Source organism: Castor canadensis, chromosome 8 (assembly GCF_047511655.1).
Source record: "Castor canadensis chromosome 8, mCasCan1.hap1v2, whole genome shotgun sequence".
NCBI lineage: Eukaryota > Metazoa > Chordata > Mammalia > Rodentia > Castoridae > Castor > Castor canadensis.
The window spans coordinates 30,117,243-30,143,735 of NC_133393.1; the positions used below are offsets into that span (position 1 = coordinate 30,117,243).

Here is a 26,493-nt window from a genome sequence, read left to right on the forward strand (position 1 = left end):
ATGATAGAATTAGAAAATCACCATTGTACAGCCTACAACGAAATCATAGATCTAGGCAACATTTACTTAGAGCAGCTCAAAACCATAGGTGAAAGATTGACAAATTTTGTTAACAGGTAAGTAAGGCTAAGAAGCCCTGAACCCAGTGATCAATCTTACTGTCATTGAAAGTGAGAAACCTGCCTCCTGACAGGATGTAATCCAGATTATCCATCACCTCCATGAAGTATTCTGCTAAATCTAATCAAACCTCTAACAGTAACTAATATTTTACAAAATGTAAGGAAATAAAGAAATAGATAAAATTACACTAAAAGAAAGCAAGTTGCCAATCAATAATGAGAGACATTTTGCAAATGTGCCAGTTGTGTACTCTTTAAGTGGTATCAAACATAAAGTGGGGAAGAAGATTGTTACAAAATGAAAGAGACAGCAGAGCATGATCAGTTATATGACATGTGGATCCTATGTTGATCCTCATTTAAATCAGTCAAGTATAAAGGAGACAATTTTGAAACAATTGGAAAAATTGCAAAATGGTTGGATATTAAATGATGTTAGTGGATTATCATTTATTTACTAGAAGTATTAGTTATGTTTTTAAGATTCCTAATGAAGTTGGTATCCATATTGAACTTTTTAAAGGGCAACTGGCATGCCTGAGATTTGCCCTAAAATACTACAGTCAGCAATCATTGGATATAGAAACTCAAATGGCCCAGTACTGATAATTGTTAAAGCTGGTTATTAGATACATGGTTATATTAGCCTGTTCTACTCCTTTATATATTTGAAATTTTCCAGAGTAAGCACTAAAATTTAGTAAGTAAAACACAGGATCCAGATTAAGCAATCCCAGAGTCCCACAAAGCTACAGAACATTTTGGAACCAGTGAACAGAAGGATGGTTCCTACTTTACGTAATCAGTACCCAGAACTTGGGACATTGACTCCAGATGGGAGTGTTGTTTATTAAAACGTGAACATTGAGTAACTCTGACTTGGGACTTTCAATGATTAAAAGGACACCTTTTCCAGAAGGTGCCTGAAATTACCAGATATGGCATCAAACGGGACAGATTTTCTGGAATCACCACAACATAGACTTAAGAAGAATAAAAAATCTAGCTGTATAGCAAGGCATCAAAGTCTATTGAACAAAAGGATAAAATGTTTTCAACATTTCTTTGGGGGAAAAAAATCAACTGGTTCAATTTGTGGAGCATCAGCTAAGTGAAAAATATTTAATGGGCGTTAAAAAGCATAATTAGATGGGCATGGTGATATACCCCTGTAATCTCAGCATTCTGGAAACTAAGCAGGAGGGTCATGAGTTCAGGGCCAGCCTGGGCTACAGAGCAAGACCCTGTCTAAAATACATAAAATGCAAAAGAAAAATAAAAAGTTTAAGAATGTATTAAGTAATCTACAGTGCAAATTCCTGATTCAGGGATTAGATGTTCCCTAAATGATCAGTAGTAGATCACCTTCAGCCAGTTTCATATTAAAAGTGCTCCCAGATATTGCAACAGCCAGTAGCTGAACCAGGAGATGGTACAAAGACAATGCAGGAAGAGTTGTGAGGGAAATCACATCTTTCAGAAGACATGCCATAAGAAAATGTATATTTTTCTGAGAATGTTGAATGTCAAACAGATATGACCTTTGGGAGGCTGGGGGTAGAAAAGGAGAGCAAGAGGAGAAGAGGGAAAAGAAGGAACAGGGAAAGGAGGAAGGGGATGGAATGAAGGGAGGAAGGGAGAGAGAAGGCGGATGTGATAAAGCTAATAGGGCATTTACAGGACTTCTAGCAGGCCATAGCATTCTGCTAAGACTAGCATTGAATACTAGAGCCATCTTCAATAGAGAAATCTTGGCAGCACTTTTGGAAGGGAAGTTCTAGCTCCTGGGATGGGTTAGAGACTAAGGGTACCTGTTTATTAAGCCATAAAATCGCTGACAGATTTCCAGAAGGTTACTAGTTCACTGGATGATTTTAAGACTCAAACTTCTCAGAAGATTCAAGGCAAGGGTGAAAGCAAAGTTAAAAATTAAGCTTCAGCTTTGGCATGGTAAAGTCAAAGGATATGATATAGAAATTATAGGGTAAAACTAGAAAAAAATTTTTTAAATTCTCCTTTGAAAAATCTTCACAGGAGGAATAACTGTTCTGTCCGGAATCAGGTTAGTCTTTCTCTTATAATGTGCTTAGTGAAACTAATTATTAATTTTCCACAGAGTGTTTTGGGGTCCTTCCCTAGCATATATCTTCCTGAAGGCATTTAGTAATATGGGGACATTTTTGAGCAAAAAAGTATACATATCTTCTGAGGCTTTTCATAGGGACATAAAAAGGCATATTCTTAGGATTGAGTGTGGATATTTGTGCACAGGACACAAGGAAAGAAAAATGTGTGTTGTGGAGTGCTTGTATTTTCTCAGAGTAGTGTGGTATGTCTGTGGTGAAGTCTAAGTATCAATGTATTTATGATGTGTGCAATGCACTGTGTGTGTGGTGTCGGGGGGGTGTTGTGTGCAATTTGTACACACACATTGTATATGTGTTATTACAGTATTTGTATGTTTGGTTTGTGTGTGTGTGGAGTGTATGAGTGCCTAGTCTCAGGGGGACCTGTACTATGTGTTTTCTTTGTCTCTTTTGTGCTATGTGTTTATTCTGTTTGTATGTACATATGGTTTGTGTGTGTTACTACGTGTGTGTGTCATGTGTATTTGTGCATGTGTGTGTGTTGAAATAAACAGCAGCTCCAGCAGAGGTTCCAATGGAACAGTGGTGGTTGACAAACTGTTTATTCAGAAATATTTCATAAATGCAATCTTAGAATTTAGATGTCTTTTGGGCACTTGGTGTCACAAAAACTGATAAGGTCAAATCTCAAGGTCTAGGATGACTAGTGCAAGTTGGTATTGAATTCTGATTATAAAGGATTGCCTGCTGTGAGGCTGCCTGATTGCTGAGCTTCCCATCAGCAGATTCAGACTGAGCTATAGTTGTTTCTATCCCCAGGGAGACTGAGGTTACACGTAGGACCATATGAGGTTATGGAAAATGATCTGACTATCCTCAAATAGTTGGTATTAATAAGCAAATAGTTATATTTCAACTCTACTATGGTACAGAAATTTTATTTTACTCTTATTTGTTACTTTTCTGACATTCTTATTTTCTTTTTATACATAAAGCTTCCAATCAATAGCAGTCTCCTCCAACCTGAAACATTCTTTCCTTTCCTTATCAGACAGGTCTGCTGACAATGATTTCCCTCAATTTTTGTTTGTTTAATAAAGTCTTGTTTTTCTTTCCCTTTTGAGGGGTATTTTCACTGGATACAGAATTATGTGTTGATAGGGTTATATGTTTTCTATAGTCTTCAGGTTTCCTATATACTTTTAGTCAACCAAAAACATCATAAAAGTGAAATGCCAATGGAAGCAAATAACACAGTTGAAAAGATACTGGTATAATGGAGCAAACTGCCTTTTGATGCATTTCAAGCAAGAAAGAGTGCTGGGGGGGTATTTGGTCAGTTCCTTCCCTACATTATGCTGACATCAGTATGTCTTGCACCAACAGTGGATGGGGATCAAACTCACCAGAAAGAAAAGAAGCCACATCAGCAAATAGGTCACAGTCTTCCTCCAAGGAAAGATAGCACTTTATTCTTGGTCCCATTTTATAGGTTTTCTCCTTCTTGCATATAACAGAGATTATTATGTTATCCTATGCTATCCTACTTCCCTGAGTCTATATCAAGCAAAAGGGGCTGGGAGTATGGCTCAAGTGGTAGAGCACCTGCCTAATAAGTGCAAGGCCCTGAGTTCAAACCCCAGTACCACCAAAAAAATTCAATCAAATGGGGTTAAATAAAAATAATTATGCATCTAATAAAATACACAAAGCAGAATGATCCTATGACAATTATGAAAAAAGACAAAAATCCTAAATAAAATATTAGCAAAAAATCTTAGAATTTATAAAAAGCATTTTTAAAAGCCCATCAAAATTAAGCTAGGTTTGTCTTAGGAATGAATGAATTATTTAATATTTTTAGAAAATACAGATTGGAGATATGGTTCAAGTAGCAGAGTGCCTACTTTCCAAGCACAAAGTCCTGAGTTCAAACCCCAGTCCCACTTAAAAATAGTATATATATATTTATATGCACTTGACACAAATTAATTAAAAGAGAAAACTATGATAATCTCAATATATCTAGAAAAATGTCTCTATGCAGTTACATTTATTCAGAATAAAAACTATTAGTTCACATGGCTGTGTGGTATACAGAATTCTAAGATAGCTCCCAACTTTTCCAGTCCCTGTTGTATTGAGGTGAAACCATGAAGACAGAGGATAGAGCCAAGAGCCCACAGGATTAACTCCAGAGCTCAAGAAAAATAACATTTAGTAATGCTATAGTTTGGATATGGAAATGGCCCAGAAAACTTGTGTTGAAGTCTTGGTCCCCAATACAATATTTAGAGATGGGGCTTTTGAGAAGTGACTGGATCATGAGGGCTGTACGTCCATTGATATATTGGTAGTTTGATGGCATTATTGAAAGGGGGTGAACACTAAGAGGTGAGGATGTACCTCGTTCCCATCCTTTCCTCTCTCTGCTTTCTATGCTGCCATGAGGTAAGCAGCTCTGCTTTAGCACGTGCTCCATACAATGGTGTTCTGCCTCACCACAGCCCAGGAACTCTGAGCCTCCTGCCATGGACTGAGACCAATGAGACCATGAGGCAGAATAAACCTTTCCTCCTTTAAGTAGTTTTTCTCAGGTATTTTGTCACAGTGATGTAAAATGACTATCACAGTACAAAATAGAAGTAAAAAGTTCTGATTTTCTACAGCATAGTATTATAGGTCATAATAACATATATGCTTTATGAATAACTAGAAGAGACAGCTGGAAGTCTCTAAACACAAAGTAATAAGAAGAAGATAAAATGTTAATTACCCTGATGTGATCTGTGCACGTTATATATATGTACTGAACTATCATGCAGTACTTATATAAATATATACAATTATTATGTGTTAATCAACAAACCTTTTTAAATGCTTAAAAAGACAGACTATCCTGTATGATTGTATAATGTAATAGGGCTCCCCAGAACAACAAAATCAATAGATTACATATACTTATAAGAAGGGATTTACTAGATTGGCTTACACAATCAAAAGATGAATAGTCCCACAATGGCCATCTGCAGGGTGAGGAAATGGGGAAACTGGTAGCTGCTCAGTACAAAGCTAGAAGCCTCAGAACAGAGGGACCAATGATGCAGCCCCCTGGAGAGCTGCTGGTGCATTCTTGCATTCAGAGCCTGGAGAATCTGGAGTCTGACATCTATGGTTGATAACAGTAGGGAAAAAAACTTGCACCTACTCAAGAAAGATTGAATATGTGTACTCACTAGCTTCCCCTTCTCCTGACTTTTTTACTGTACCAGGGCCCTCAGCCTATTGGATGGTACTTCCCACATTCAGTGCCAGTCTGCCCCACTCAGTTTTCTGATACACAGCCAGTCTTCCTTGGTAACATCCTACAGACACAACCAGAAATATGATTTATCAATTTTCTGGGTTTTTTGCTCAGTCCAGTCAATTTAACAATGGAGATTTGCCATCACAACTCTTTGTGACTTGGCACTCAAACACATTTCCTTAACGCATACTTAATCTCCAAGTAAAGACAATAACAAGGTCATGATGCCACCGAACATGATGTAACTATTCCATGTACAAACAAAAAACCACTAATTTCTTCCCCAGAACAAGAGATAAAATCTTTTGAGTGATGCTTACTCTTCTGCTGACATTCTTTAACTTAAATACTTTGATATAAACTTAACAACAATTAAATCCTGGTATTAGCCAATAAATCTCAGGTTAAATGTTAAGGGAATATGAAAAGAAAGAACACAAAGACATTTACTTAACATATGCACAAATGTATTAATAAAATAGGAAAGAAATGCTCATGATAAACGCAGTCCTGGTTTCTGTAACTTATCACGTGGCCATAGCTAGTATTTACAGCCATCTTCTTCTCCTACCCACTTCCTTGGTCTTCAGCAAGTATATCAATGGGTGTGGTTCTTAACCTGGCAGGGTGATTCACATCTTTATTCCTGAAAGGTCTGGGCTATTTGTAGTCTTGCCTGAATAGGGTTGTTATAGATTCTCATTGACTTTAATCACTAGGCTGGGTAATACAAAGAAGCATGTATCATCTTAGCATGTCATATTTTTACTTGCCTTTGTTGTGGAGTAATATACCAGATCAATAATCCCAGTAATGCTGTAACTCACTCCGTTTTTTTTAATTATTCATTTATTCACATGTGCATACATTGTTTGGGTCATTTCTCCCCCCTGCCCCCATCCCTCCCTTCCCCCTGTAACTCACTTCTTAACCTGTTGACTCAGAACCATGAGAAACCCAAAGTGGTCCAGGAGAAGCTTTAACTTCAGTTCAATAAAGTCATTGTGTCTCCATCTATCAGCTCTTCCCTCTAGAACTAAGACTTATAGATCAGCAGATCAGGTTACTGTTAGACTGGAGGGAGGCATGAAAGGATAGGCAGGAGGTGGCTCAACATCAGCACAGGCTTTATTCAGGAAAGAGAGCCTGTGAAGTGGTTCTCCAGCAAGAGAGCTAGAGCCCCCTGCCATGTACAGGCTTGGGGTAGGGATATAGAGGGAGCCGTTGAGAAGTACCAGGAAGGTCACTGAGTGGGCAAATATTCTTTGGGTCACTAAAGAATGCTGTTGCTGGGCAACTAAGGAAGATAAGTTGTGGTTAGGTAACTCATTTGCTCAACTGTCCTTAGCACCCACCTGAAGATAAATGTTAATAACTGTCCCTTTGTCAGTCTTTGGGATTCAGTGGGGAGTTTTGAGGAAGCTACTTGCTAGGGGGAGAGGGGTCTTGTCCTAACATGGCTGCCCTTTCTGTTCACCCTAAAGGTTACAAGAACAGGAAGCAAAAATTTTGCTAGTACGTCACTATGGGTACCACTTCCATCCCTACCTCTTGATTCCCAGACCCATCCTGGTGATAGGAGAAACAGTACCACATACTGGATGCTGATTCAGAGCATATATAGCCTTCTGGAGAACCTTGTCACAGTCTTGTAACATATTGCCACCAAGATGATGATGTAAGTGTGTCTTCAAAAGGCCATTCTACCACTCTATCAAGGCAACTGCTATCATAAGACCAGTGTATTCCATGAACAGTAGACAAAGCTGCACTTCTTTGGCTGTGTAGTGAACTGCTTTTAAGACGTATGGTGTGGATAAGGCATTCTGTAAGCCTACAGAAGGTTGTTTTGGCAGAACCACTGCGTACAAGAAGGGCAAATTCTCATTCAAAATAAGCATCTATTCCAGTAAGGAGAAAACACTGCTCCTTCCATAATGGAAATGGTCCAACATAATTAATGTGCCACCATGCTGTTGGTTGATCACCCCAGGGAATAATGCCTTTTTAGGGACTCAGCTGTTCTCTACTGTGGGAAGTTTGGGTACTCAGCAGTGGACATAATCAGGTTTATTTCAGTCAATGGAAATCTATGTTGCTAAGCCCTTGCATGACCTCCATCAACTTTCCAACTCTGTGTTGTAACTTAGCTTATAGGGATTTTGATTGTGTTACCCTTCCACAAGATATGACACTGGTCTATTACATTGATGACATTGTGCTGATTAGACTGAGTGAGAGGTAGCAACCACTTTGAACTTATTGGTAAAAAAATATGCCTGAATAGAGAGTCACACTCCAGTCTTCTCTGGAAACATCCTCACAGGCACACCAAGAATAATTCTTTATCAATCTCTAGGTGTTTCTTCAATCCGGTTAAGTTGATAATCAAGATGAACTATTATAAAACATGTATTGGATTATTGCACCTACCCCAGAAATATGTTAAATTAAAATAATAATAATTTTTATATAAAAATTCTATGTAGCTGAACTTCAAAACGTTCATGGATCAATGACCCCTTTTTCTCTTCCTTTTTTGGAATCGTAACATCCATAGTTTTATCCCATGCCTGTCACATTTTATATGATAGCAATGTTGAGGCATACAACTGTTTCTTTAGTTTCACAAGTCCATACATAGAAATTGTTCCTCAGGTTGGATTACTCCTAGGAGGTTCATCTGTACCAGATTTAAAGGATGAGATTATGGATTGTGTACTAATGAATTCTGATGAGATTTTGGGCTTGAGCCCATTTACTTTAGTAAGATGAGGGGTTTGGTAACCTGGGAATGGGTTGATGTGTTTTGCACGTGGGATACACACAAATCTTTAGAGGTCAGAGAGTGGACTAAGTAAGAATTCTAAGTCTGCCCCTAAGATTCTTGAACTGTGTATATACACCTTCTTCCACTTAGTTTACATTAAGCTAGGTGCTGATTGAAGGAGTTTTCTAGATGTAATTATGGTCTCAATTCAGTTGATCTTAAATAGGGAAATTATCTAGGTGATACTGATCTAATCACATGAGTTCTTTAAATCTAGGTTTAGAGGTCAGAGATGGAACAGTTAGAAAGATTGAAAGTGTGAGAGAAATGCAGCACAAAGGAGATTATCACTGTTGGCTTTGGAGATAAAGGAGGCCATATAGATTAATTTTTCCTATTTGGAACATCATAAAAAATATATTCCTATAGTAGACAGTCTTTGGAGTCTTTCTTCTTTAACTGAGCATGTGTTTGTTGAGATTCATCCAGATTGTTGAGTATATCAGTGGTTCCTTCCTTTTTAATTTGGAATAATATGTCTTGCATTAATATACCACAGTATGCTCATTCATTTCAGACATTCTGCTATTTTGAAAAAAGCTGCTGTAAACATTTCTGTACAGGTCTTTTTTGTAAACATATATTCATATTTTTGGGAAAATGCTATTCATTGAAACATATTTTATTTTTCTTCATTGAATTGCAAAACATTACCCCAAAACATTTAACCTAGTGCATATCTGTTTCTGGATTCCCTACTTTATTCCACTGATGAATTTGCTTGGTTTTACACAATACTGTGGGTATAAAACTTGATACAATGCTCTCTAGCTTGATACTGTCTCAATAAGTAATATTTTCTTAAATGTAATTTTTTCTCTTCAATATAAAATATGAGTTTCTCAAGCAGAGTGTTCTTATAAATTTGGAGAATGGAGCAGTTATTTTTTTGAGAGGATACCTTTATTGTCATGAAAAGCACTCACTGCCGAGGATAACCATACATATTTTTAAGGGTCCCTTTAAAACAGACATGAGCTTAATTTTCTGGGACGTTCTCATTGAAATTATATTTTAACGTAGTATGGTATTATTACATCAGTGTTATATATTCCAGTTATATGGTAATTTCTCAAAGGCCATTAGTATGATAAAATTATAATTTAATATCTAAAGTTCCAAACTTCTGAGTGCCCCTTCCAAAGTATTTTTACCTCAACTGCATTAATAATTGAACCTTTCCATTCTGCTTCTCAGTTCCAGGTTTTGTTCCTTCTGCTATGACTTGGCTGTCCTTCTGCACTCCCGTAACTCCATGACATCTGTACAGCACCTATGTCTGAGCCCCACAATGGTAGTCATGATAAACGGCACAGACCCACATAGTTTGCCAAACACATCTGCAAAAGAGAAGCTGGATGTCATAAAGGTGTAAAGAAATATTGGCCACAGTCATACATTTAAAATCATATCTTGTTTACTAATTTGTGTAGAGATTGAATATTCTTAATAGATCAATGATAAGTAGAAAAAGAAGCTCAAATCTTGATCTGTCTTGCCAGTAGTGACCTAAGTAGACATTTCCCATGATTAAAATATGGCTCAGTATTTCTGAAAAGCCTGTTGTGTAGCTTTTTCTCTACGAGGAATAATAAAACCTAAGAGTTAGGGCATCTTTTTAGGGAAAAGAGAAAAAAAAGGGAAGACATTTTAAACCAGAAATGGAAGGTAAAGACACAGTCTCTTTTTTATTTAAGTTTTTAATAAATTGTATATGTAAAGTTTTCATTATCTTTGTCTCTAGAAGGTAATGAGTTATTATGTGTCAGAAGATGTGTATGCAGGAAAAAATGACAGTGAATGGAAAGAATTTTTTCATTATATTTCTCCTATCCTATAAATAAACAAACAAATATGAACACATTTTATTTTTGAACCTTTTTACATTAAAGATAGCATTTATTGCAATGTACTGCATCTCTGTTTTTTAATGTAATCATTAGAACCAGGCTCAGATATGACACATATGTAGGAATTCTTACATAGCGAATTAAAAATATCTATAATTAATATACCAAGGTACCTAGTGGAAAAAGTAGGCAGCTTGCAAAATGAGATAGGTGGTAGCAATAGAGAAATGAAAACTGTAAGACAAAATAAAAAAGAAATGCCAGAAATCAAGGAAATTATCAAAGGAAATAAAGAATGACTCTGATGGTCTTTTCAGTAGATGAAGGAAGCTGAGGAAAGAACAAGATCAATCGAAACTTTGCAAGCTGAAATGCAAAGAGAAAAAGGACATCTTGAATGAAGACAGAGGGAAAAATACCTTACCTACAAAGGAACAAGAACCACAGCTGACTTCTAATCAGAAGACATGCTAAAAAAAAAAATATCCTTCAACCTAAAACTATATCCAATGAAATTATTTTCACAAATGAAACAGCAAAAGCTTTTCCAGGCCCCCAAAACCTGAGGAGATTAACGGCTAGTTTGCCTACCATGAAGGAAATGTCAAAATATGGTAGATTTTAATCAAACTATATTGATAATCATTTTAAATGCAAATAGTCTAAGTACACCAGTTAAAGGACAGCCTGTAAGATTTGATAAGAAATAAAGATCCTAAAATACACCATATAAGAAATCCTCCTAAAATATAAGGACTCAGGTATTTTGAAAGTAAGGGCATGAAGACACAAACTCCATCCAACCATGAAACACTAATCAAAAGAAAACTGGAGTAGCTATATTAATTTCAGAAAAAAGGTATAGCAAGAAAGATTTTTCAGAGATAAAGAAGGCATTATCTAGTGAGAAAGGGGTAAATTCTCCAAGATATATACATTTCTAAATATCAATGCTCCTAACATCCAAGCAGTAAAACACAGGAGGCAAAACTGCTAGAGCTGAAGGAGGAAGAAACAAATACTTAATTTGGCAACTTTTTTATTTATTACATTTATTTTTTGTCTCTTCATTTTTTTGCTATTTTTAGATTTGATTGAGCATTTTGTATGATTCAGTTTTACTTCCTGCCTTGATATATCATTTATACTTTAAAACTTTATTTCAGGACTTTCTCTAGGATTTATGATGTACAGTTTCTGCAATCTAGGTCCACCATTAAATAACACCATGCTACTTTATGGTAATGCAGCCACATTACTACAAAATACTCCCAGTTCCTTTCTCCTATCTCTTGTGATGCTGCCATAGTCCATTTAATTTATCCATATGCTCCAAATACCTAATTAATTCTTTAAACAAACACTTTTCCAAATCAAAATAAAGTAATTTAAACTTTCATTAATTCTTTTCTAACAGTCTTCCTTTTACCATGTAGACCTAGATTTCTGAATTATACAATTTTCTTTCTGTATGAAGAACTTCTTTTAGCATTTCTTTTGTGGGTTGTGCTTTTGTAGTTGCATCCAAGAAAGCTTTCATTGTTCAAGATCAGAAAGGATTCTTCTATATTCTCTTTTAGAAGTTTTATCATTTTGGTTTTGCATTTAAATCTATGATTCATTTTGATTTGATTTTTTATAAATTGCATTAAAGATCTTTTTCTACATATGAATAAATTTTTCTAGAACAAGTTGTTGAGAAAATTGTTTCTCCACTGAATTGCCTTTGAATGTTTGCTAAAAAATCAATAGATGAAGGAACTAATGCTTCATACAATAATTTTTGCTGTTTTGAGCAGAGATTGAACCCAGGCATTGGGAATACTAAACATGAATTATACCACTGAGCTGTAATACCCCCACCTAATTTTAAGATTTTAGGTTACAGTAAACATGACATTATAGTAATAGTGTAAAGACAGAAAAAATAGCCCACTAAAATTGAAGAGACATTCACACACAATGAACTAAGATTTTTCAGAATACACAAGGACAAACATACAATTGAACTTCAACAAAATGTAAAGCACTGTTAAGAAAATGAAAAGACAAGCCAAAGATGAGGTAAATGTTTGAAAACCATATCTAATAAAGGATTTCTAGCAAAACTCAATAAAAATATAGACAGCACCCAATACAAAAATGGGGGAAAGACATGAACAATTACCAAAGAACATACATAGATGGTAAATACTCACATAAAAAATGTTCCACATCATTAGTCACTGGGGACAAATTAAATCCCCAGAAACATGTTAGTAGACATCAACAAAAATAACAGACTGCACATAACAAATGTTGATGAGAATGTGGAGGAAATGAAACTTTCCTACACTGTTGATGAGAATGCAAAATGGTGCATCCACTTTGGAAAGCACCAAAAAATACAGGCACTTATCTACCATATGATCCAGGAACCCCCCTGCTAAGTGTGTTTACTGAACAGAAATAAAAGCATATATCCACACAGATATTCATAAATAAATATTCATGGTAGCTTTATTTTTAATACCTAAAAACTAGAAACCACTAAAAACCCATCAATATCCCAGTGAGTGAATAAATTGTGGTAAATCCATAAAATGAGTATACTTAGCACTAAAAAGAATGAATTATTGACACACAAAGCAACATAGATGAAAATTAATTATGCTGAGTGAAATATGCAAGATAAAGGAGTTCATACCATATGACTCCATTTTATAAAACTGATAGAAAATGAGAACTAAGTTATAGCAACAGGTAGCTGAAAAGAGGAATTGCAAATGAACAAAAGGAAACATTTGAAGGTGAAAAATATGCTCACTATCTTTATTGTAGTGATGGTTTACAAGTGTATACAGATTTAAAAATTTACCAAGTTTTACTATTTAACTATATGACCAAGTTTAAATAACTAGTTTATCATGTCAATTATACTTAAAAATTTGTTAAAATCTACTTAAATGTTTTTCTTTGATTATATTCTTAACTATTTCTGCTATGCCATCACTTTGGTTTTAATGTCAAGAACCCCCTTTTCTAGAGAAACAACTACTTCTTCACTATAACGAAAAAGGAGGGAGCTCTTGAACTATGGAGCTTGGGAACTTCTCTGCATATTCACTCTCTCCACATCCCCATCATGGTACCTCCTGTTGTAATTCAGTTTACTGCAATACAAAGGTATTAGATGAAAAAAATGAAGGAATATAACACATAATTATTCTAAAATATGAATGCTCACTACACAATTATTTCTACAAAGCAGATCTAATTTGTAACCTAACATTACAAAATGAATCTAAAAACTAGTGGAGCCATCACGGTATGTATGGACACCACAGTGTAGTACCTATAGGAGCTCAAAGTAGATATGATCAGAAGACAAGAGGCCATGATTAGATGGTAGACAAATGAAAAAGGGAAACTTAAAGAAAAGAATTATGAAAAAGCCAGACAAAACATCTTAGAAAAGAAGATAAAAATCACAAGAAAAACAACAGAGAGCAGATACCATAGAGATACTTTCCTAAGAAGAAACATTGGATATAGAAAAGAAAACAAAGAAAGATGAGAAAGAAGGTAAAGGAGGAATATTTCATAATCAAGCTTCTGTCTGTCATCACAGCCAAGGAGTGCATATCATTACCTTATTTTAAATTTACCAATATAATAGAAATTCTACCATAATTTAAAAATAGATATTCTTTTATTATTAATGTAATCACATGCTTTCATGTTCCCCTTGTCCTATAATGGTCACAGGAATCAATCATTTCAATTTGTTTTAAGTAATCTAGTGATAGCCTTACCATCTTACCTACTAGGATACAATATATTTTCTATTCATATACATGCCCCATATAAATGTGGATATATTTATTCCTAAGATTTATATAGGGTAATTTATACATTTATATGTGGAGTACTTTGCTCAATGATAACTAGTGGATGCATTGAATAGTGATATACACAGAGGTCTTATCCTTCTGATGTCAATCCAAGATTTTGAGTGATCTGTTCACATGCACATGGAGAGTTGAACAAAAATGTCTTCTGGCTCACCTGATATGGGTGAGGGTGTATGTTAATTTCCTTGGTGATTCCTTCAACGTGAGTCAATGCCCTGTATAGCTATCCTTATCTCAATCAGCAAAAACCCTTGTTCCTTCCTATTATAGCTTATACTCTCTCTACAACAAAATTAGAAATAAGGGCAAAATAGTTTCTGTTGGGTATTGAGGGGGTGGTGGGGAGAGGGAGCAGGCAGAGTGGGTGGTAAGGGAGGGGGTGGGGCAGGGGAGAGAAATGACCCAAGCCTTGTATGCACATATGAATAATAAAAGAAAAAAAAATTTCCTTGGTGATTCCTTTGATTAAAAAAAAAACTTGGAAAAGCATTCTGCTTCATCCTCTGGATACCCTCTCTCACTCAATGAAAAAGAGCTGGAGTCTCCCTGGCCCCTGGCTACTACATGGGTTCACCTTACTGGTTTTATCATTCAATATCCTCCTTGCACTCATACCTGATGTCTCCATCTGGCAGTGACATACCTTTAACCAGCCACAGCATTAAGGTGACAGGGACTTGAGAAGGGAAGAACAAAAGAGGATTAGAAAGGATAAGATACACATTACAAAAGAACAAACAAATGGACTCCTACCCATCTCCTTATTTAATATTCAACCAAAAATACCTGCCAGTGTATTCACTCTTTAGTCATGAAAATCCTTAATTTATTAATATGTTCCTCCTACTCAGGCAACTAACAGAGAAAATTTAGAGGAGAGTATCAAAGATACTTCCAAAGAAGCCTTATATTATCTTCACTACCATTAAAGTTTCTTCCAGCTCAGTGAAAGGACATGTACAATCTCCTTCCCTATAGACCCAAGAATAAGGTCAATGTTCAGAATTTCTTTTATCAGTCTCAGTAATGAAACGAAACTTTACAGGCTTCTTACCTAGGAATTGACTAATGAATGCACTTCCAGGAAAAATAAGCCACACCAGAGCCAAGCACAGGAAGAGTAGAGTTGTGTTTTTTTGTTTTTACACTATTCCATCTATTTAATTCCACAGCTCAGAATGAAAACTCTTCATGGTTTGATCATCTCTCCATGACTACTTCTCTCCCTGGGAGCACTGTATATATAAGGAAAGGTCATTTCGTAGATACGTTTAATTTAATGGCGGGTTTAGAGGAAGAGAAGAGGCAAGAGGAAATTAACTATTGCAAAATGGCTATGCAGTTCTGAAGGAGAGATTACATGAAGTTTAGCAACACTTGAAAAACAAGTATTAAGTGTCTATTAGGACAAGTAATGGAACTACAGGTGGTACCCTTGTCAGTGAGAACTTTACATTATACAGATCCTAATTTAAAATCCAAAATAATCCAAATTCTGAAATTTTCTGAACACCGACCTCATACCAAACTGGAAAATTCCACACCAGACCTCGTGAGAAAGAAAGGTCATAGTAAAAACAAAGGTGCACTAAAATTTTAGTATAAAATTTTGAGTATAAAATTATACTCAGGTTGTGTGTATAAGGTATATATGAAACCCAAATTAATTTTTTCATTTAGAATTATGTCTCATCCATATGATATATCATTATGAATATGCAAATATTCCAAAATCTAAAAAATCTGAAATATGAAACACTTCTGGTTCTAAGCTTTCAGGAAAGGAAAACTTGCCTGTGGTCCAAGACATCAATGATTAACTGTAAATACACATATAAAATCACATTATAAGAGAATAAAGGTAGTCCTGTAACAAAAAATAATACTAGGGAGAGGGGAGCTACTTTACATTGGCTGGTTTGGAAGACCACATTCCCTGAATCCCTAGATATCACAATAAAATCTCCAATAGATAGAGTGGTATGTAACCACTCCTCCTCTTTCATAATCCTGTGTATAACTGGAGCCCTGATAGCCAGGGGATCATCTTAAGTGCCATCTTTTATGATATAATCACTGTCCATATTTCTATTGGATACCTATCTGGAATATACTCTGCTAAGAAAACGGTTGGGTTGACTCTGCATTATTCCTTATCTTTGTGCTCCCTCTTGTTCATCCCACCAGCAGCTCACATTGGCAATCCAGGGAATGGCCCAGGTATTAAGATAATGCAAAAACTGAACATGGTTTAAATTCCCAATAAGAATCAGAGATCAAATGTTCTCATCTTTCCCATTTCAGTGGACAGTACAGCAGCCCATCACAAAATGTGGGTCAAATGGGCTCCTTCCTTGGAGTAAGAAGGAACAAGTCCTTCTTACATCTATTTGTCTATCAGGTAAGGACTTAGGTCCTAGAATATTTGAGTCCCATTTTCATTTCAGTGTATCTTGTTCTTGTAAGAAACATGCTCTTTGAACTGTCAAGGGCTTTTAGAAATATCTAGTCCAGCATTCTTCCTTTAAAGATGAGGAAATTCTTTAGAATCAAGAGGAGGTGCATCCTTGCCTTAAACAACAGAAAAAGAAAAGTAAAAACTTTATTCTTTTCTTCTGCTCAGTGTTAAGCGACACAAATTTATTTCACAGAAAATTGTTTTACTATATTAAGGCTGCATTACCTTTACTCTCAGATTGCCTAAGTTAATTTAATAGGGGTGTTCTTTGAGCCTTTTGATTAGGATTCATGCTGGCACCATTCCCATTGCCTTGCTTTTGTTTGGATTCATCTGTGATCTTCTAGGCTGGCTCATGGTTTTCTACATTCTTGGTTAGTTTCTTTCTATTAATTCTCAGTTATGAGTCAGAATTTAAGGAGAAAAAAATTAAAAATAAAAGCCTAATATGATGTAAAAACTTACATGAAGTCTATTAAATTGCAAACTGCACTAAAAGAGAGAAATGAACATTCACGAAATTCTTATTACAAATGACACATCAGTCTTATAACTATGCATATATTTTTGTACATAACAATTTTATGAAAGATGCTATAGTTCTACATGCCTTATATGAAACTCTTGGGAAAAAGAATGGTCAGAAGTTCACTATTCAGGTTTCTGAAAGATCATATGATGAGTATAATATTTATATTTAACACTTCAAAAATGACCTGCAGCAAATCCCGTAATCAAACACATTAATTTCTGCAGTGAAAAATAAACTGCACAAATTGGAATACATAAAAAGTAAAAAGAATTGATGCTGTCAAATGAGTTATAAAGTCACTTGTGGCTTTCAGATTTGTGGATAAGGGACAGTGGATGGGTGCAATTATGTCCATTTACTAGGAAAAAAAACTTAGATAACTTGCCCAAAGTCATATTTAGGTTAAAGTCAGGATTTATTTACAAAGTGATTACTTTAAAAGGTAGGTGTGAGATGGAGTGGATTAACAGGGACAGTGTAGCAACCTGGGTCTAGCGATATAGGAGCTGCTACCATTCCTAGGCCTAACAGGATCAAGCAAGGGAGTGATTATCAGAATGTATGAGGAGAGAGTCCTGTGCAGCAGGCTGCATTGAGAGAATTGTTCACAAAAGAACATATGCAAGGAGGTAATTCTAAGAGAGAGACATTTGAGGTTTGAAATGACAACCTAATCTCACTAATTCTCTCCCTCTCATCCCTGCCCAGACTTTCTGTTGGCCAACTTCAACCACTGATATTTATTTAAACCAGCTATCTATGGCCAGAGCAGGGTACAGGGATGGGGAGTGAATAAGAGGGACACACAGAAAACTTTCAATTCACACAATAAATAAAAGGCAAAGCTATAATGTGAAAATATGTCTTCTAGCCTCAAAATTCCATTGCTCTTAGATACCACATTGGTCATTAGTGGTAAGTAATGGACAGTGTAATGGGACACAAATCCTGTATTATGAAATGGGTTGAAAATCTGGTGTTGTCCAGCTTGGAGAAGAGAAAACTTGTCCTATAAGAGAAACACAGACTTGTTCTGAATTATAAACCTAAACCAGATATGCAGAAATCATAGGGACATGAGGTTTCAGCCTCATGCAGGAAAAAAATTTCAATAATTAATGCTGTCCAACATTACTGATCAAATGTTGAATGACTTCAATATTCATGTTGTATTCTTACTGAAACATCATAAACAGCAACATATGTCACTTGCAGTTATCATAGGTGGTGCTAGAAAGCTCAGAGGAAGAGGGTACATGTTATATTATGATAAGAGCATAATTGTGCTGTTCCTCATATACCTTTTCCTTATGACTGAGAATAAAAAAAGAGTTCAGATGTCAGCAATATAAATATCTACCCTCACAATTCTTTTATTGGGGTCACATGATGTCAAATGACCTGCTCAAGTTAGTAGCACAGGCAAAACTAAACCAATTGTTTTAAAACTGTATTTGAATGATGCTCTTCCTCATAAAGTTAAACAAATCTCTAAAAAGATACTGTTTCGAAAAGCAAGACAATGTCTTCTTTTAAAGAGTTGATTATTGCTAGGGCTTATATGATACACCTACATGTAAATTTTTTGGAATTTACCTTTTATTAATTTTTAGAAACTCTTAGTAGTTATTGCTTCAAATATTTATTTTGATCCTTTCCTCTCCTTCTGATACTTCCATTATATGTATGCTACCTTCTGTAATTGTTCCATGGTTCTTGGATTTTCTGTTGTCTTTTTTTTCACATCTTTGCAATTCAGATTTGGAAATTTCTATTGACATTTTATTCAAGTGTACTGATTCTTTTTCGGTCTGTCCAGTCTATCAATGAGTCTATCAAAGGCATTCTTAACTTCTGTTAAGTGTTTTGATTCCTAGCATTTTGTTTTGATTTTTTATTAGTTTCTAGACTTTTCTCATCTCAGTCCATTGACTATCCTCTCCCTGCATTGGACTTCGTCCTTCGAGGCATACCTTCTCAGTTTCTTTTGATAGCGTAACCCCTTTTCCTTGCCGTTTTAACTACTGACATTTCAAAGCTTGGCCCTAGCCTTCCTCCCATAGGGCTGTATTCCCTCCCTAGATAATTTGTAATTCCCTAGATAATTCATAATTCTTGCTTATGGGTCAGTTACCACTTACTAATCATGTGTGCTAGGCAGATGATCTAATCTTTCTAAGACTCAGAAAGATCATTGTGAAAAACAGGTGATAGCATCATAGGAATTCCTGAGGGTTGAATAATGCAGTCTCTTTCTTATCCACTCAAAAGTCAATTCCACAAAACTAGGGATTTTCATCTAGCCTATTCACTGCTGTGTGTATTCTCAGGATCTAGAATAGTGCCTGGTACATAATGAGCCTTGAATTAATATTTGTTAAATGAATGAATGCATTTCTGTAGTATAAACTGGCAAATACTTCATACTCTCTATCTCAATAGAATATTGCCTCATGATCAGGTTATTAGTATAAAAAGCTTGAAAATAGCAAACAATTTATAGGATTTGAATAATCTCTAAAGCCTGGGCCATTTCTCAGCTCAGGCAGAGCTCTCAAAACTGGGAGATTGTCCAATCCTGCACAGAGCTTGGACAGTTTTGGGTGATTGCCTAGCTCTGTGCAGACTCAGCTATGCCATTCTCTTATGATAGAACACATTCATCATCTGAAAGAGAAGCCCAGGTGAGTGGAGATGTAGAAGCCAGAGATCAGCGATCAGGAGAGACAGGGGTTCACTATCCATTATGTAAAATTCATTCTGCACAGAGACAGCGGTAGATACAAGAAAGTCATCTTGTTGCAGAATTTCAAATATGAGAGAGGACATCTAGGTTCTCAGTCTGATGCATTGAAAAATGCTCATTTGGTAAAGCAACTTCCAGTTCTAACTTGTGCTTCTTTGATAGGTGCTTATGTCTATTTTCTATGTCTTTTTTGGTTCCTTCTGGCTTATGATGACCCCACGGATCACCCACGAATAAGCATCAGTGAGAAAGACTACCTCACATCTTCCCTTGCCCAGCAGGTACAACACAGTGTTCTGCTTTGGCATTGCCTAGATTCTGTTTCAAACAAAGCAGGTTCCATCTTCTCCTCATTTAGTGATGATCAGTGATTTATTTTCCATGCTAGTTCAAGTAAACAATCTCTGCCAATCAAGGCTATAGATAAGTCTCTTCCACTCTGAGTCATTTCCCTCAGTAGTTCTGCTTTTATATGGACAGATGTCCTCTTAGTTACATACACCCCAACATTTATCAGCACCATGCTGATAAACGTTGGGGTGTAAATGTTAATATAAGAGAGGTAATATAGTATTTGTTCTCATTTTTAACTGTGAAGGACTTTAATCCTTTCTCTCTCTAATGACCATAGTCTCAGCTTTTGCATGTTTCCTATACTGCTTAGCTAGCACTCCTTTTCTGGAAACTCATGGTTTCCAGTTTTTCTGTGAATACTGCCCATAAAAAAAGTGTTGGTAAAACCACAGTGTCTGGCACTCCACCAACAATTCATATGCACCCATGTTTTCACACATTCTTCACCTCTCATCAAAATATGCTTACCTTATATATTACTTAAGACTCTACACTATCATTCCCTTCAGGGACTGAAGTCTTTCCCAGAAAGTCACTGGACTAGTCCTTGCTACCATGCCCAGCTCTTACCAATCCTTTCTCCTTGGATAAAACAATGAATCTTGGACTCTAAATCCGTGACTTGAGACTTGCTCTGAAAGAAGTGTCATCCCATACTGTGCTTCTGACTTTGAGAATCATTGATGCTAGGAACCTCTTGTCATTTGATACTAAAATGACTGGAAAAGACTCCATCAGAGGTAGAATCTGGATTTGCTACTTTGGAGCTTTCTATAATGAACTAGTATCCCAGGGTAGGGGCAAGCAAAACATTGAGACATGTAAGCTCTCTCTTGATTTTATCTTCCATGAAACCATGTACTTGTAAGGATTCACAGTAACTGGTTTAGAGTAAGCACCATACATAGGTTGCAATTGTCATAATTATCATCTCTATAATTTTCCCCAGGGCTTGTACTTCCTGTTCCCAACACAGAATTCTTCCCAATTACTCAGTGTTTTGGGGTCCCGTGATATTAAAGGCAAAAATCTAGAGAGATTGTGACAAATTACTACCTCAAAACTATTTTTCTCTTTACATTGGGTCCTGAGGCCCCAGAAGTGATTCTGGTGTTGTATGGATGAAAACACACATTTTAGATACTAAATTCAGTAAAAGAATTACTGCGTGTTAGTACTGCTTTATCCATTTCCTTTTCAGAACGGGCTGTTATCTACCTTCCCTATTTGTTTGCCTACATCTGTGGTACCTAGTAGGTCAGATGGCTGACTTATTCCTGTCCGGGAACATTTTCAGCATAATTACCATCTGGAAACTCTTCACCACATTAGGTAAGGAACAGCCAGGACATTCAAACACTTGGAGAATACTTTACCCCTGTATTTGGGACATAGCTAATTATGTTATCTGAATCACTCCTCAGGAATTCTTTCTCCTGTGATCTTCAGAATATCCCTTCTTTACCTGAACTGCAGTTGTTACAGCACTATCATTTTCCTGACACTTGCTAATGCAGCAAGCAACTTCTGTTTAGGTGGAACACTTATAAATGCCTTTGATATTGCTTGTAGGTAGGGTCGTCTTGAAATTTATTTACTTTTAATTAGCAAATAAGAATCATGTATATTGTGTACAACATGATGTTTTGAAATAAAGATACCTTGTGGAATAGTTAGATGGAGCTAATTAACATGTATATTACTTCACATACTTATCTTTTTGGGGAATGAAAGCAATTAAAATCTACTGTCCTAACAGTTTTCAAGAATACATTGGTATTAACTATAGTCACCATGCTGAACTCTAGATCTCTTGAACTTATTCCTCCTTTCTTAACTGAAATTTTCTATTCTTTAACCATCTCTCTAAACACCCTCCTTTACCCCCAGACTCTGGTAAAAACCATTCTATTCCTTTATATTTTGTAGTTTAACTCTTTTATATTCCACAAGTATATGAGATTATGTGGCATTTGTCTTTCTTTGCTTGGCTTATTTCACATAATATAATGTTCTCCAGTTCATTCATATTGTAAAAAAGTCAGGATTTCTTTTCTTTTATAGGGTAAGTAATATTCTCTTCTGAATATATACCACATTTACTATATCCATTTTTCTATTGATAGACACTTGTTTTTATCTATATCTTGTCTAATATTAATAATGCTACAATAAATACAGGAGTACAGATATCTCTGTGACGTACCGATTTCATTTCCATTGAATATATATCTAGTAGTGAAAGTGCTGGATCATGTGGTGGTTCTATTTTTAGTTTTTTGAGGAGCCTTATACTGTTTTCTATTATAACCGTATTAATTTATATTCCTACCAAGAATGTGCAAGAATTTCTTTTTCTTCCCATCCTTGACAACACTTAGTTTTTATCTTTTTGATAATAACCATCCTAACAGGTTTGAGGTGATATCTCAGTGTAGTTTTAATTTGCATTTCCCTTATTAATAGGGACACTGAGCATTTTTCATATACTTATTGGTCATTTGTAGCTCTTTTCTTTAAAAATGTCTGTTTGGTACCTTTGCCCATTTTTAAATCAGGTTATTTGTCTTCTTGATATTGAGTTATTTGAGTTCCTTGTATGTTTTGGATGTTAATCCCTTATCAAATGTATGGTTTGAAAATATTTTCCCCATTGCATAGGTTGTCTCTTCACTCTGTTGATTGTTTCCTTGGCTGTGCAGAAGCTTTTTAGTTTGTTATAATTCTATTTATCACTTTTGCTTTTTTAATTCTTCTTATTATTATTATTTTTTTTTTTGGTGGCACTGCGGTTTGAACTCAAAGCCTCACACTTGCTAGGCAGATGCTCTTACCACTTGACCTACTCTGCTAGCACTTTTGCTTTTTTTGCTTGAGCTATTGGGGTCATAGCCAAAAAATCATTGTCCACATCAATGCCTGAGAGTTTTCTTCCAATGTTTCCTTCTACTAGTTTTACAATTTCAAGCCTTAAGTTTAAGTTTTTAATCCATTTTGAGTTGATTTTGTATGTGAACTGAGATAAAGATATAATTCTATTTTTTCTACATGTGGATATCTGTGTCCCAGTACCATTTATTGTCTTTTCCCCATTGTGTAGTTGGCACTTTAGTTAAAAATAAACTCACTATGAATATCTAGGTTTATTTCTGGGCTATTTTGCTCCCTTGGTCATTGTATCTGTTTTTATGCCTCTACCATGTTTTTTTGATTACTGTAACTTTGAAGTATATTGTCAAGCCTCCAGTTTTGTTATTTTTGCTCAAGATTGCTTCAGCTACTTGAGGTCTTTCATGGCTCTATATGAATTTTCTATTCCTGTGAAAAACATCCTTAGAATTTGTTACGGCTTACATGGAATCTGTAGATCACTTTGGGTAGTATAGACATTTTAACAATATTAATTCTTCTGATCAATGACTATTGATATATTTCTACTTGTTTTTGTTTTTTTCAATTTTTTTATCAATGTTTTGTAATTTTTATTTTACAGATCTTTCATTTCCTTAGTTAAATTTATGTCTAAGAACTTTTAGTTTTTTTAAATGGGATTGTTTTATTATTTTTTTTGAAAAAGGTAGGTAAGGTTTTAAAAATCTCTTTCTTGAATCCAGGCTCTCAAGAGCAGTACAAGATTTCAACTATTTTAAAGTTCATAGCCAAAAGGCCAAAAGTTCAGAAGAAAATCTGTATATGTCAAACATATAAATAATATTTATGTGCCTAATGATGTATGTAAATTTATACACCTGCCATATACATTCTCTCTGCTGGTTTCCTTATCTACAAAATGGGAGTCATAAGAGAATGCTTACCTCATAGAGTTGTTGAGAGTAGTAAGTAGCCAGGTGAGGTGGCTCACACCTGTAATCCCAGCATATGGGAAACAGAAGCAGGAGGGTGGTGAGTTCCTGGTAATCCTGAGCTACATAGCCAGACCCTATCTTAAAACCAAAAAAGAGTATGAAAATAAGTAGTGTAGGTCAGATACATAAAATAGTGCTTAGCATATGCAAACACTGTATTAGCTACACCATCATTATTGCCACTGTATGCATATTTGGATATTATTAAGACTCCCAAAACCATCTAATAGTAATATTTGTTTTATTACTGAAACAACTGATGTTCAAATGCTTAATTTTCAGCTCAAAATCTCACTATTGGTTGGTTTTCTGCTACTGTACCAAATACTTGAGTTAGATCAACTTATAAAGAGAAAAGGCTTATTTTGACTCACAGTTTTGGAGGTTTTAATCCATTATTTTATTTATTGCTAATGTCAACCTTTCTGACTCTATAGAGCAACTAAAAAGTTACTTATATTTATGTATGTTTCTGTCATTGCAATGGAATGTGAGAAGTAGGAATGCTTAGTTTGCAAAATCAGCAGTTACTTCACTTAAACTTTATTTGATTAAGTTGACTTTGTGCCACTTTATATCTGTGCATTATCATTCTTCTTTGTACAGATATTATGGATTTCTTAAATCACTTACAGCTGTTATTGGACTCATTAAAGGCCTAATTTCCTCAGCTGTAACTGGATTGCTTCTTAATGAGGTAAGGAACATGTAAACATACATAGTTATTTTTCTAATATTAATTACTCAGAGAAAGAAAGTTAAATGTATACATGAAGACTTCAAATGGGATGCCACCAGAAGGTGAGTTATGAGTTTCTGTGTCTTTAGAAAATAAATTTGCCTCTGGAGTAACCTGTGTCACAGTCTTTTGGGTATATCCCCAAGAGTGGTATTGCTGGATCAAATGGTAGATCAATGTTTAGCTTCTTAAGTAGCCTCCAAATTTTTTTCCAGAGTGGTTTTACTAGTTTACATTCCCACCAACAGTGTAAGAGGGTTCCTTTTTCCCCGCATCCTCGCCAACACCTGTTGTTTGTGGTGGATAGGTAAGACACCTAAAATATTAGCTAGCATTTGTTGCCCTTAACACAGAGAAACTAAAGCAGATACCTTAAAAGCAACTGAGGCCAATAGGAAAAGGGGACCAGGAACTACAGAAAAGATTAGATTAAAAAGAATTAACCTAGAAGGTAACACACATGCACAGGAAATTAATGTGAGCCAAACTCCTGTTTGGCTATCCTTATTTCAACCAGCAAAAACACTTGTTCCTTCCTATTATTGCTTATATTGTCTCTTCAACAAAATTAGAGATAAGGGCAAAATAGTTTCTGCTGGGTATTGAGGGGGTGGAGGGGAGAGGGAGGGGATGGAGTGGGTGGTAAGGGAGGGGGTGGCAGCAGGGGGAAGAAATGAACCAAGCCTTGTATGCACATATGCATAATAAAACAATAAAAAAAAAGAAAAGAAATTTGGTCAAATTAGGTCTACCTCCAAATCTATAGGTAATATTCTACCTCTTTTTATGTCACTACTATATGTCAATTAGTTGTGGTGGTAACACTTCAGTCATTAGTCATTGGAACAGAATTGGATTTCTGTGACTTTTAATAATGAAAATATGGCTTTCTCAAAATAGGATTTAACTGATTGGTAATGAATGTAACAAGATACAGTTTTGTTGGGAAAAGATCAGGAGTACATGGAGTTAAATATTGACCAAGAGAATTACTTCCATGAAGATAGACAACTGTTTTTGTAAGTGTCACAAACTTACCTAAAATCCTACTGCTGATAACACTTAAAATGCTTTATCAGATTTTAAAATGCCTCATCCTTAAAAACAAATAAGAGAAAATTTCAGAGATTATATATAAAGGAAAAGCTTGATTCCAGAGAAGTATATGATCATGGTTGTCTTGGATCATCACCCATCCTGCATGATCTATATCTTCATGTAAAATGAACAAACAGAAGATAAGAGATAGTATCTTAAAAGTACTCAAGAGAAAAGATACAGAATGGACATGCTGGTATAAGTGTGCAATGATAAAAGACTGTACTGTATCCTCATACGACTAGGACCATGTGGCGCATCTATAAGATTGGTTTGCTTAGAGGAAAGTTAGCAAGCTGAGGAGTAGTAGCATTCAGGGAATTCTTTTTAATGGTCCTTATCCCACATCTTGGGCCAGAGAGAAATGAGTCTGTGTTCATCATGGCCAAATTTCCAATAGAGAGGAGTCTTCCACAATCCTGCTCTACATACTTATGATATCAGAAAGTCAAAAAATGTTACTAGAACTGTGGAAGCTCCCTAACTAGAGAAGTGTCCTTATAAGAAAGGGGAAACTCAAGGAGACCAGGGTGTTTTCTTTCTCTGGGCATAGACCCTGCTACATCCTGTTCTTCCATTGAGCGCCCTTGAATATGCTGAGCGAGTTCCAA

General features: G+C 35.6%; 1 pseudogene; it reads left to right on the top strand.

The window, feature by feature from the left end:
• Window positions 1-24,757, top strand: LOC109702916 (sodium-dependent phosphate transport protein 1-like; annotated as a pseudogene).
• Window positions 24,758-26,493: the final 1,736 nt, after the last annotated feature.